At 41.0% G+C, this 13,370-nt stretch overlaps 1 protein-coding gene across 7 annotated transcripts in view; it reads left to right on the top strand.

The window, feature by feature from the left end:
- Nucleotides 1-575: 575 nt before the first annotated feature.
- CHD8 (chromodomain helicase DNA binding protein 8) overlaps nt 576-13,370 on the top strand; it is a 57,964-nt gene continuing 45,169 nt past the window's right edge. For 4 of the 7 annotated variants that reach the window (XM_070504018.1, XM_014844421.3, XM_014844422.3 and 1 more), the window contains exon 1: nt 576-699. The gene's annotated coding sequence lies outside the window, so the exon portion shown is untranslated. Of the gene's footprint in view, nt 700-1,638; nt 1,842-13,370 lie in introns of all 7 variants that reach the window. The other 3 variants (XM_044765291.2, XM_070504020.1, XM_014844423.3) reach the window with 3 other exon arrangements.

Below are 13,370 nucleotides of genomic sequence, written 5' to 3'. Positions count from 1 at the left end.
GAACCAGGAAAACTCACTCTCGTTCCAAGAATTCATTTTTGTTTCTTTGATTTGGTGAGATCGCTTCACTCCTATGAGAGGAGGGTGGTGGTGGCCTCTAGCCATATTCAGCATTATTCCAGTTTCTCCCCATGGCGACTGAAGGGCATTCTGATTATATAAAGCACGTTGGGGCTGGAGGCAAGCAGTCCGACAGAACACCGAAAAGGGCTTCAAATTCTTCAACCACTCCTTCCTCCTCCCGGTGCCCAAGGCACTAGCCCGACCCAAGATGGCTTCCCAGAAACAGGTACCTAAATGTAGTTTCAGTTTAGAGCGCCCCCAATGGCGGGGGTCAAAAAAATACTCCGAGAGGCCTGAACTCCTGTAAACTGAGCGGTCAGAGGTGAGATAACCGCCAGATTTTCTTTTCAATCAGGCATATCTGTGGTTGCCTACGTACCCTTCTCAGCCTTTTAGGACCTCCCACCCTCAAGGGACTTCCTGAATGGCGCTCACACTACCCTGCTGGAAGAGGCCTGGCCTCGGCCCTGCCATTGGTGGAGCGGATCGTAGGTGGGCGGAGCCGAAGGAGAATGGACTACTAGCAAGCTAGGTTGAGGCGAGGCCTGGCCATGCTCCGCCGGAAGGCGCCTTGTTCTCCGAAAGGGTGAGTTGAAACGCTCGCTGGCTGGAAAGGAAGCACCAGGACTTGTTCAGGTAGGATTCTGCTCACACCCGCTCCTCAGTGCTGGTCCAGAAGTCCTTGAAAAAGCTAAGGCTCTTAGAATTGGTTTCAATAACTCGTCCTCCTCGCTCCCCCGCCCCCTGCCCGTCCCCCGGTTGTGAGGGATCAGGTGCTGGGTGATGCTCTGGACTGAACCATTCTCCTTTGTGAGAGGCCGGGGGAGAGGGCGGCTGCCGGGCCGCGGGGCTCGAGTCAGGTCGGGCCGCGAAGGGGACTGCCCCGGCCGCTGTAGAGTTTTTAGGGCTTGTCACTGCATACTGGGCGTGGTGTAGATTTGAGGCAGCTCCTTATTCTCCTTGCCCCTTCAAGAGGGGGGGAAATCTCCCCGGCTCTGTTTGGTTACTCCATACTTTGGACTCAGAAGTGGGAGGTTAGGGGGGGTTTCTTCTTTCTCTTTCATTTTTCCTTAGTTTTTCTATTTTAATAATAAAAGTGAATAGGAAAGCTTGGGGTGAGCGTGTGTAGATTACTGTACCTTCTTAGGTGTAATTTCTGTGGGTCTTTGGCAGAGAAGAGCAGGATATTGGAGAGTGTATAGAGATGGTGGGAAGAGAGGCACTCAAGCCTTGCATCTCCGTTGACAGGTCTGCAGAGCTCACTGGTTTTCTGTTGCATTATGTAAACTCTTCCCTGGCAGAAGACCCCTCCCCCTGCCTAGGAGCGAATGCAGTTTCCTTATTTACCTGTCTCTAGTGTTGCAGGAAATTTCCCTGCCTTTGCAGCGGCTGTACAAATGCGGCAGCTCCTACCTTTTAAAGGGCAGTCCTGAAGTGATTAAGCTTTTCCCAGAAGACCTGTATAGTGGAGGTGTATAGGAGTATAGGTGTTTAGTGGACGAGTCTCTTTTCAATGAGTGAGCATAGTGAGCCAGAAGTCAAAGACTTAGAACTCGATGTGTTTTTCTTTTCAAGAGTAGACAGTGGAACGCCCCAAACACAAGCCAGAGGAGCTGCATTGTCGGTGTCTCCTGCATCCTACCATCACACCAGCATCCAGAGATTATTTACTCTTCATGTTGTTTTGAGCCTATCAATTCAGTCAGGGATTCTGTGGCTGGGTTATCTTTAGCATCAACTGAGGGCTTCTCTGTGTGGGGCACTTTAGATAATAGAAGGTGAGTTTGTGATTTGAATACTAATGTCCTCTGTTATTTAATTAGATAATGTCTTCTACTTAGGAATTTTTTTTTGTATTGGCCATGAAATTGGTTTAGATTTCAGGACAAATTGTGGTCGGCCTCTTAGGGCCAGAACGTGAGAAATGTCTCCTTCCAAGTATTTTGGAATTATCCCACCCCTTAAAAGAAGAATTATGATAAGGAAAACAACATTTTCCATTTAAGAAGACCTGGGTTGCAAGAGTGGCATGCCAATGGGTCTGCACGGCAAGATGAAGGACGTTGGCCAAAGAGAGGGTAGGCATGTGTGTGAAGAAACAGGCTTGGGGGAAAGGTTTAAAACTAAAGTAGCAAAGGAGTAATGAATGCACTGGGATAAGGGATTTGATGGAATAATGTATGGGTACTTGCACAGTTCACACCTTCCCCGTATTTGATCTGTCCTTTGCATCTGGCCCTTTGATTTTGTCAGTTCCCAAGTTGACAAAATCCATTTAGACATGGATAGAAAATGGTAGAAATAGATAGAAATCTACTGAGCTAGTTGTGAATCACCAGGAAACACAGATCTTGTATTTCCCTGGGACAGCCTTATCGGCAGCATAGCTGGGTGATGGGGTGGAAGAATCTTGGTATTGTGGTAACCACTACTGCAGAGCTTTGGTTGAAACTGGAAAAACTTGACGTTTTATGTGAAGAAAGGTCGAGTTTCTGATAAGTAATGTAGGATGATGAGGGGATCGTTCTTTAAAAGGAACCATTGTACACATCTCCTTTAAAAAAGGGTGAGATTTTTCTAAGCCAAAGTACCATTTAAGATTAATTTGTGAGTGCCAAGAAATGTGCTTGCTTATTGAAAGAATGAGATTTGATATTCTCGTCTGTGGAAATACTGTAACATTTTCAGAGCGTTTGGATGAATGCTAAATGCTTGGAAGTTACTATTTGTCCACAGCCCTGCAAGAGTTAAGCTATCCTCTGAGCTTACATTGAGCCTAATACCTGGGGGATAAACAGAAGACAAATATTTTTCTGGACCCTCCACCCTCACCCCTAGAAGTCCCTCCACTTCTGGACTTGTATTTGAGCAAGTCCCTGATCTGCAGGTCTTTGCATGACCTACCCTTGCACTACTGTGACTAACCTAGTATTTACCATTTTACCTTTAGCATTTGATTCATTGATAGACTATCATTTCATATCTTACTCAGCTTAACTTTTTATATCTCCTCTTTAATTAATTTTTTATTCTTTTCCTCACAAAGTTGGTGGTCCTCCTTTCATCCTCCTCTTAGGATTTTGTTGACTTTGCTTTCTGTTTTAATTCACCAACATTGTGCGTTTTTGCTTCCATCTTCCTGAGGCCTTTTAAGGAATGCAGAGAGACCCTTAGAGCTGTTGTGTGAACCATTTGCTATTGCCTAAAAGTTTATTTAACCAATTAAAAAAATGCAAATTTTATCCTAAATAACCTTTCCCCTCCTTGACCTCTCAGTTTTGTCTTGTGTATGCAAGCATACGAAGCTGCAATTTAGCTTTTTGTGTGTGTTTTCTCTTTCATATTGCCTTTAAGATTTTCATTGTATTTGTATTGCAAAATAACTCCACCTCTTTGTAGTTACTGGATGTTTTATATAGTTTTAAACTACAGAGTATGTTAGTCTCTGAGATTTCTCATTAATCTAATCTGTGGGTAACATTTTTTTTTTCCCTTTAACTGTCCATTACTTTCTGTCCTTCACTAAGCTCTTCGTTGTTTATGTCACAAAATGGTCAACTTTAAAATATCTTAATTCTTGCCTTCAGATTTCAGCAAGAGACTTTTAAGAATAAAACACTGAACTTCTATCCACTAATGTATGTTCCATGATAATCAAAAATCCAGCAGGTATAAGCAGACAGTAGACTGATCTAGCAAATTGCTCTACATTCGTCTTCAGCAGGGATGGATCCAGGAAAATATCCCGAGCAGTGGAATAGTGTAAGGAACCTAGACAACGTTCTAGCCTCTTCAAATTCAGACCATCCAAGTGTGTTCTCACTAGTTTGTTTGAAAAGAATTCCCAGAACAGCAGACTCAGTCACATTCAAATAAAAGTACAAAAAAATTTCAAAGATGCACCAAGGATTTTAAAATTATTTACTCTTATGCATAATTATTAAGAAAAGATTAACTTTGTTATTTAAAGAATGAAACATCCCTGATTTTATTTCCAGTATACATTTCCAGAGAAATTTGTTGTGTATGGCTTCATTTTATTTGGTATTTTCAGACTTTATTTCATTTTTTAAAACATTAATTAAATGACATGCTACTGAAATTGCTAGATAATAATAGGATTGTGCTGCTTTTCTCTCCTGTATGTCAGTACCTTAAATGTGATAGTTCTAATCCTTTTGGTAATGTCCCAGTATTCCTGTGATTAGTAATTTCGTAATAATGCATTTTGTTTTGAGAGTCCGTTATTCTCCTAAAACTATGTTAGTAACTTTCTGAGAAAGGATATATTAACTGAATTCTTTTTTTTTTTAAAGATTTTATTTTTTCCTTTTTCTCCCCAAAGCCCCCCAGTACGTAGTTGTATATTCTTCGTTGTGGGTCCTTCTAGTTGTGGCATGTGGGATGCTGCCTCAGTGTGGCTTGATGAGCAGTGCCATGTCCGCACCCAGGATTTGAACCAACAAAACACTGGGCCGCCTGCAGCGGAGCGCGCGAACTTAACCACTCGGCCACGGGGCCAGCCCCTTAACTGAATTCTTAATTTCATCTGACAGGAAGGATATTCAAGAGCTGTAAAAGTCTTTCACATTTCTCAGATTGTCTTTCATGGTCATTATAGAAACTTTTGGAATATCTTGCTTTCATTTTTCTTCCCCTCCATACTTGGGGATATACTACATCTTTGGGAATTATTTCTTTGGGACATGGATATTCGGAAGTTAATTGTCCCATTAGTCATATGGGAATTTCTTTTTGGGAGGTTCTAGAAGAAACCAGTGATTTCAGTAGTTTGGCTGCCTGTTTAGAGCCCAAATCATAGTAGGATTTTGTAATAGAATATGATTTTATCAGATCTACATCTACCCAAGTAAACTGAGTAACTGGGGGTATTTTTCCAGATTTTTGAAAAGAGGCTACCAAGGTGCATGAACACTGAACTTTCACTTGATGTTTTTCTTCACTGCTTCCAGTCAGTACTCAATCATTCTTTTTTTTCCCCCCTTGTCTGGGGAGTGGAGCACATTAGTCAGCTCTTTATTTATTTACACATCAATTCTCCTGTAAAATGTAGCGCTTTTGTCTGTTTTTCAGGTGTTCCTCTTGTTGGGAGGACCTTTCTCATGAGGTCTTAAGTAAATATAGGTAATGGTCCCTTCCATTCACTACTCTCCTCAGTCATGGGAGTCAAAAGTTGAGGCAGCTGGATCTGGGCATGTAACTACCAAGGGGCAGCCTCATTAGTTGGAAAACTATAAGTTCCCACAAGCAGGCATTCTGAAGTAAATGGAGTGCTATGAGACAGACACTGGCATCATTCCTACTAACACAAAAATGATTAATTGAATTACCTGGATGTTGCCCTAGACACCAGTGCTGGTTGAAGTCTTTTCCATGGTTTTGAGGTTAAAGGGTTGTACTGCTTTCTCAGCACAGTAGTACTAGAGTCCTTTCATCCTGCCCAGCAGTCCTGCTATTCTCATTGTGAAACTTTTACATCTATTTCAGTATCCCACCATTCTGCTTGGCAGATCAGCTCAGCCAGGTCTCTAAGGAGTAATTTTGCTTTGAGAGAAACCTTTGGTGATATTCTTTTCAAATTATTGGACAGAGAATAATAAACTCCTTTTTATTTGCCTACTATGTGCCAAACATTGTACGTTATCTTTTAAGCTTAAGAATAACCCTGAAATGTATGTGATGTTAGCTTCATTTTACAGAAGAGAAAAAATAAGACTTAGTAAGGTTAGGTAACTTAACCAGGAGTAGGACTCTGGTCTTTTGGACTTCAAAGCCCCATTCATTATCCAGCCTCCCCCCATTGAAAAGTTCAGTGCTCACCCCTGTGGGAGAACTGTCTTTGACCACAACGTCAGACAAGTAGGCATCGGTAGCCTGTTAAAGCTGTACCTTTAGCAGTTGTAGAACCTGGAAAATGTAAAATTTCTTTTTGTATCTCTGTCAAAAGGAAAAAAAGAATAATGTTTTGTTTCTTTTATTTAACTTAGTATTTTGAAGATAAGATTATGTAAAATACTTTAAGTTCTATACTTGGTCAGTCTTGCAAATAACTCCATTTTTTAGCCAATGTAAGTCAGAGAAGCTCACTAAATTTTCGACAGTCCCTTGTCACTGAGGTCATTTTTTGTACCTGGAGGCACAAGTGTGATAATAACAGTGCTTTATGTTTCTTCAACCCGTCACACATACTTTTGTAACATAAACAATCCCTCATAAATAATTAAGTAAATGTTTATATTTTTATGTTAGACTGAACAAATGTATGTATACTTGGCCCAGTTAAAGTAGAGCACGCAAGACTGGTGTTGGGGGGCATAAAAAGGACCAGGACTCTGTTACCTAAATTATATATATTGTTACTTATGCTGAATGCTTAAAAGTGGTGTCATACAAGGTGGATATATGGATCCAGTTAGCTATTCCTCATCTGGAACCCAGAATGTTATTTTCACCTTGGTGACCATGTGCCAGTGAAGAGGAGCTTCTTCAGATCCAGTCTAACTTGACCTAAGGGCAGTGATCCTTAAAGATTAGCCTCTTATTTTCTGTCTTTAGACTTAGGCCAAAACTCCAGAGTTTTACTGGAAAAAAATTACAATGAGGCTGACTTAAAAATGAGTCCATACCCTATTTTTAACTCATGGGTATAGTGTCATCCATTCGCTTTTTGCCACAGCCACAGCTTTAGGCTTTATGGTCCCAAGCCCAAAGGAAATAACTAAAATTTCGTTACTTTCAGTGGTGGTGATCATCGTCTTTTATGTGTGTTGCATGCAATCCCTTTTGCTATATTTAAAAGCTGTGTCTGCTGTAGACTAAAAAGTGAAGATGCTTATGATTTTATAATGTCTCTTCTGAATGTTTCTGGTAGGAAATGTGCCAGTGCCTGTTTACTATCTCTGCAGTCTGAGGGAAGCCCTTGCTTTTGCTCAGGAACCTCCCCAATACCCCTCTGCAGCCCCACTCCCACACACCTTGACTGGAAGTTGAAAAAACATTACTTCAACAAAAGTACATTGAATGCCCCTTACTACCTGATAAGCAAAGGGAATATTGGAATGAACAAGTCATACACAGTCCTTGCCCTTGTGGAACTTGCATTCTAATGTGAGAGGAGTGGACATCAAACAATCATATAATCAGTTATTCAATCTCCACTACAAAAAAGAAGTTATGGATGTTACAAGAGAATTTTTTTTAACTTTTTATTAAGATTATGATAGTTTACAACCTTGTGAAATTTCAGTTGTACATGATTGTCAGTCATGTTGTAGGTGCACCACTTCACCCTTTGTTTCCAACCCCTACCTCCCCTTTCCCCTGATAATCACCAATCAGATCTCTTTGTCTACATGTTTAACTCCCACCTATGAGTGGAGTCATACAGAGTTCATCTTTCTCTATCTGGCTTATTTCACTTAACAATACCCTCAAGGTCCATCCATGATGTTGTGAATGGGACAATTTTATCCTTTTATATGGCTGAGTAGTATTCCATTGTGTGTGTGTGTGTGTGTGTGTGTGTGTGTGTGTGTGTGTATCTCATATCTTCTTTATCCAATCATCAGTTGATGGTCATACAAGAGAATTTTTAATAGGGCATGTAACCTAGTTACATAGTACAGTAGGTAGTTAAGAATGTGACTTCTGAAGCCACACTGCCAAAATTTGAATCTCGCACCACTGTTCACGAGCTGTGGGATGTTGGGCAAATTACTTCTCTCTCTGTTCCTCAGTTTCCTCATCTATGAAATAAAGATAGTTTTATTTCAGGCTTAAGAAAATTCAGTATGTTAATACATTTTCATTGTTTAGAAGAATGCCTGGCATATAATGTACACTCAATGAATTTGCCTGTTTTTTGTCTTGAGGGGGTCAGGTAAAGCTTTTCTTTGAAATGATGATGTTGAAATGGGCTTTGAAGGATAGGTGAGAATTTAATAGGCGGATAGGAAAGGATCCAGTTAGATGGCAATTGCAATAGTCCAGGGAGGTGAGGTTGGTAAATTGATCCACACTGGAAATAGAGGCAAAAGTGGCTGGATTTGAGGGATACTTGGGAGGTAAAGGAAGGATTTAAAAATACTGGATATAGGGGCTGGCCCCGTGGCCGAGTGGTTAAGTCCGTGCGCTCCGCTGCAGGCGGCCCAGTGTTTCGTTGGTTCGAATCCTGGGCGCGGACATGACACTGCTCATCAAACCACGCTGAGGCAGCGTCCCACATGCCACAACTAGAAGGACCCACAACGAAGAATATACAACTATGTACCAGGGGGCTTTGGGGAGAAAAAGGAAAAAATAAAATCTTTAAAAAAAAAAATAATACTGGATATAGGTGGTAAGGAAGAGAGTTTCTGGTCTCTGCAGTCATGACTGAATAGGAGATGCTGGAGGATGCTTACCCTTTGTCTGTGTATGTGTGGTGGTAGGGATGGAGGAGACTAGAAAAACTACCAAGAAATCAGTCTCCTTGAGGTCATAAGCCTCTTATTGGGAGAGTTGACAGGTGGATAAGCCAAGGAGGCTGGAGAGACTGCCAAGAGCTATTGAGTAAGCAAGTGGATATATATACAAGTCTGGAATTTGGAGTTGACATCTGACCCAGATATATAACTGAGAGACTTAAGCATATAGATAATTTGTTGAAGAAAATAATGAGTAATAATTGAGGCCATGTATATGAATTAGACATTCTTGAAAAGAAAGTATAGAATGAGAAGAAAAGAAGGCCTAGGACCAAAACTTGGTGAACTTTTAACAATTAAAGGCTGGTAGAGGAGAAGAGTAGCAATGGAGAAGTGGTCAGAGAGGTAGAAGGAAAACCAAAAACCTGTGATGTCCTGGAAGCCATGCGAAAAAAGTGTTTGAAGGTGGGAGTGGATTTTCTGAAAACTTTATAACCCTTCCTTGGATCCCTAAGAGTTTTAACTTAGGTCTCTCACCACTTAAAGTTGGATACTAGTGACTTAGAACATCTATAGCAGATTTAGGCTGACTGAAGCCAGTGAGTTGAACATGATCTTCAGACTCTAGAATCTAAGGTGTAGTTATTCTTGTTTGCCTTAAATTAGATTTAATATAGAGGAAGAGACAGTTAGAGTGCAGGTTCAAGCTCATAGATATTAATTAACCTGCTGAAATTAATGAGTTATTTTGGAGGCCATTAATCTTGATAGTGATACCCTCTAAGGCTGGTTGGCATCTTCTAGGTAGGTAGAGACACGGGCAAAAACAAATTTTTTTCCCCAACTATCTGTCCAGCAACATTTGAGTACCTCCTAGGACGTAGTGGTTATATGCCAAATATTGTGCTAGGTGTTTCATTAATCCTCATTATGGCTCTATAACTTGATCCCCCTTTGTACAGAGGAATGAACTAGACTCAGAAAGGTTAATTTACTTGGTGGGGTAGAAATTTGAACTCAGGTCCCTCTTACATCAAAGCTCATTATACCTCCATGTATAATTATAACTAAAATACAGAGTAGAAGATAATTATACTAAGAGAGTACTTAACAAAAATGCTATGATTACTTTTGGCTTGACAATGAAAAGTAAGGATCAAGAGGCTTTCAATTATTAAACCCAATGGACATTTTAAAGTTCTTATATTATTAGGCATTTTTGCTTTGTTCAATAGAATTGATCACTCTTTCCCCCTGCAAAACTCTGCCCTCTTTGCTTCTGTGACACTGCACTCTTCCTTCTATAGCTTTTCCTCCTCTACCTGGTTAGTAGGTATGGCTTATTCTGATTCTTAAATCCTGATGTTTTCCTTGGTTTTTCCTTTTTGCACTCTCTACAACAAAAATTTCAACAATTGGGTTTCCAGCTAAGTGTTTTGTTTAGCCTGCATAGTGTTTTTAAATAATAAAACATTTTTTAAAAAATTAGTTATCTACATTTAAAACCTAGAAGATTTATGTAAAACTCTATATTTCTAGCTTTTGAAAAATGTGAAGTTCTTTCTTAACCTTGGATGTGCAGAGTACCATATGGCAACACTTAACTAGAGCTGAATATCAACTACTCTCTTTGGAATGGCCATGGATTCTCCAGTTCTTATAGACCCCAACATCCTTTTTTTTTTCCTTTTTTTTTCAGCAAAGCCCTCCAGTACCTAGTTGTATATTTTTTTAGTTGTGAGTCCTTCTAGTTGTGGCATGTGGGACACCGCCTCAGCATGGCCTGATGAGCGGTGCCATGTCCGTGCCCAGGATCTGAACCGGCAAAACCCTGGGCCGCTGAAGTAGAGCGAGCAAACTTAACCACTCGGCCACGGGGCAGGCCCCCTCCCAACATTCTTTCTTGTCTCCCCAACAGCATTGGTATAGTTTTTCGTATACTTGCTCTGCTTATCACACTCCCTGGATAATCTCCACTCTTAAAACTACTGGGGGCCAGCCTGGTGGTGCATCGGTTAAGTGTGCACGTTCCGCTTCAGAGGGCTGGGATTTGTTGGTTTGGATCTGGGTGCAGACATGGCACCGCTTTGCACGCCATGCTGTGGTAGGTATCCCACATGTAAAGTGGAGGAAAACGGGCATGGATGTTAGCTCAGGGCCAGCTTTCCTCAGCAAAAAGAGGAGGATTGGCGGCAGTTAGCTCAGGGCTGATCTTCCTCTAACAAACAAACAAACAAACAAAAAACTACCATTTAGATACTAATAACTCTAAATCTATCACCAAGCCAACTTTTAGATTTATACATCCCAACCTCCTATTGAATATCACTGCTTAATTGCTATAGGCAGCTTAAACTCAACATTGCTGAACTCATCTTTCCCTCTGAACTCCAGATTCTACTGACTTTTATCCCCTAAGTATTACTTGGCTCTCTCCCTTCCTTCTCATCATTACCTTTTGAACCACATTGCTATGATTCAGGCCCTAATCATCTTGTTAGGATTGTTGGTTGCAAACAACAGAAATCATCTTTTGGCTAACTAAAGCAGAAAGGAAATTTATTGAGAGGATACTGTATGGCTCACAAAATCAGTGGGAATGCTAGAGAATGTGGTTTAGAAAACAAAGGAAACCAAGGGAGGTTAGAGACTTGGAGAATATGTCTAAGAGAACATGGCCAAGGTCATGCCACTGAACAGTCTGTTTAGGATGCCACAGGAGAACGCTAGTGTCTGCCATTGCTGAATATTGTCTGACTGGTTGGTTACCTCTGCAAAGTCGAAGTTCTCCACAGGAGTGTCCACTTAAACTAGCCTAGGTCACGTGTGTACTTTGTCTGTGCTAGGAAGAGGAGGTGGAAGCCCACTCCAATCCCCGCCTCTCCCCACCCCGGCTCTAAAGGGAGGTAAGATCCAGCCTCCCAAAGAAGACTCTTATTTTGAGCTATTCCCCCAATACAAGAAGGGGCCTTTTGGTTGCTGAGCAGAAAAAGAATTAGCCAATATCCACTATACAACTCTTTTCTGGACTACAACAGTAGCCTCCTAACTTGCTTCTGTGTCCTCTGCCTCCTCTTCCCCCAAGTCTATTCTCTATCCAACAGCCAGAGTTAGTTAACCAAAATACACTTCTGATTGTGTCATTCCATGTTTCAGTGGCTCCTCATCTCCCTATAAGAAAGTGCTTTAACGTGGCATTCAAGGCCCTCCTTGGAGGGTCTGGCCCCTACCTATCCCTTCAATCTCATCTCCCTCTAATTTTTTCTTTGTGACTTACACTTTGGCAAGGCTGAACTACAAAACCACTTGTTTCCTCTACACGTCTCATGCTCTTTCTCATTGCTCTGCTTTGTTTTGCCTTATCTCTTAACTGTCCCCGCTGCCTGAATACCCCTTTCTTGTAGCTCACCTTACCTTCCCTCGTTACTTCCTCCTCATCTGTTAAGAAACTCCTTCCTTGATAACTTTTCCTCCTAAGTCAAGTCCCTTTCATCTGTGTTCCTGTAATTGCCCCCTGCTTATTTCATTGCACATATCACCTTGTATTATAATTGATTACATATGTCACTATTGTTATAGTCCCTACTCTTCACCCTCTCCCCACATGTATACGCAAATATACTCCTACTTGTTGTCAGTTGTGATTTTTTGGTTTTTCTTTTAAATTTTTCCTTCTTCTCCTCAAAGCCCCCCCAGTACACAGTTGTATATTTTAGTTCTGGGTCCTTCTACTTGTGGCATGTGGGACGCTGCCTCAGCATGGCTTGATGAGTGGTGCTACGTCTGTGCCCAGGATCCAAACCAGTGAAACTGTGCGCCGCCGAAGCAGAGCGTGCGAACTTAACTGCTCAGCCACAGGGCCAGCCCCTGTTGTGAGTTCTTTGAGGATAGAGATTATGTCTTATTCATCTTTGGTTCTCTAATACTACCACATTACTTGGTATATCATATGCTCAATAAATATTCAGATTATGAAGAGGCATTTGATGTAGATCTTAGAGAATAAGTAAGATTTTGGTAAGGCAAAGAAATGAAATACATACGGTGTATAATTTGAAGGCAACAGCATTGGCTAGGCCAGATGAGAAAAAAATATATGATAATAGTAAGTTGTCTTTTTTTTGGCTAGCATATAAGTGTATATGTAGAAAAATAGTGGGAAATAAGAATGGAAAGGCAAAATGTGGTCTTAAGATTTTTATCTTAAGTAACGGGGAATCTTTGAAAGTTTTTACCTAGGAGGCTGATTTGACTAAACTGTGTTTTAGGAAATTAATCTGGTAGCGGAATGGATTTGTAAGGGGAAAGATCAGTTATGAGGCTTTCTTTTACATAAGCAACTGCATAAATAAAGAGATGGCAGCAGAAATAGAGGGGTCAGACATATGAATCCTAACTTTGCCTCTTAGTTTCATAGTTGAATCACTCAACTCTCTAAGCCTCAGTTTTCTCGTGTGTACAAGAGGGCTGACTTGATATGACTGCCTAAGTCTTGGCCAGCTCCAAAATCAAACTGTGATATATGGCAAGAGAGTCAGTGGGGCTTGGCAACTGATCGGATGGTGGATACAGGAGAAAGTTTCAGAGACACCTTTGAGGTTTTGAGCCTGAGTGAATGGGAAAACAGTATTGCTGTTTACAGGAGTGGCAATTGGATGTTCCTAGCAATAGTGGTAATGCTAGGATCTTTAAAAATAGATCTAAGGCCAAGTTGATCTTATTCCTCATTTGTGTCCTAGAGTACAGAAAACAGGATTTCAGTGTTGAGGATGGTTACATTTCAGGGGAAACTAGTGGTCAGGAGGTAAGAAGCTGTTTTTAATAACAGTTTACTTTGGAGGATTTAAGCTTGCATAACAATTCAGGGGTTGATTAGTCTCC

This window comes from Equus asinus, chromosome 2 (assembly GCF_041296235.1).
Source record: "Equus asinus isolate D_3611 breed Donkey chromosome 2, EquAss-T2T_v2, whole genome shotgun sequence".
NCBI lineage: Eukaryota > Metazoa > Chordata > Mammalia > Perissodactyla > Equidae > Equus > Equus asinus.
Note: the sequence above shows the minus strand (reverse complement) of the source record. Positions and strands in the feature narration are given on the sequence as shown.